This window comes from Pezoporus wallicus, unplaced genomic scaffold, assembly GCF_028554395.1.
Source record: "Pezoporus wallicus isolate ANWC-B61680 ecotype Strahan unplaced genomic scaffold, APGP_CSIRO_Pwel_v1 contig_8000, whole genome shotgun sequence".
NCBI lineage: Eukaryota > Metazoa > Chordata > Aves > Psittaciformes > Psittacidae > Pezoporus > Pezoporus wallicus.
This window is the reverse complement of record NW_026635009.1, coordinates 842,312-843,011: the sequence shown is the minus strand read 5'-3', so window position 1 is coordinate 843,011 and position 700 is coordinate 842,312.

The window sequence follows — 700 nt, the reverse complement described above, 5'->3', positions numbered from 1 at the left end:
GTACTGTGAAAGAGAAACATTGCCACTTACTGGCAGTACCAATGTCTCTGCAATATTTGTAAGCATTTATGTGCATTTTTCAAAAGCTCTATTAACCTTTATAGTATTTGTCAATAAAAAGCCCCATTGACATTTAAACTGTGTATGTCCAAGTGCCTATTTCAAACAGGAATCAAAAGATAGCCTGTTTATTACAGACTACATTATTTGGCCTGTACGCATTGTAGAGTTTGAAAAGCTCACATTTCTTAAAGTAAAGAAAAAACAAAGTTAAAAAAAAAGTAAAAAAAGAAAAAAAAAATCAACTGGCAAACAGGCTGCTCACAGCCGAGCAGGAGAAGTGACAGCCAGAGGAGTGAACGGGTATCACCAACATCAAACAGCTATGGAAAGAATGGTACAATCAGCTGGTGCCACGTCACGAATACTGGAGGTGTGAAGAGATCACACTGTCTACAAAACTGAAATTTAAACACTGCTTTAGCAGTAGGATCACTGGAACTTACCTGACATCAACAATCTGTCTTCATCAGGCAAAAATCTGATTTTAATCAAAGATAACATAATCATTAGATAAGAACTGAAATCACAGCTGTGCAGATGACAGACTCTTCTATCAAGCTGCTGAACTGGAAGTGAAAAAGACATAATTCACCGGTTCATGTATGTCCCCCAAAACTTTGTTTCAAGTACCACTGCT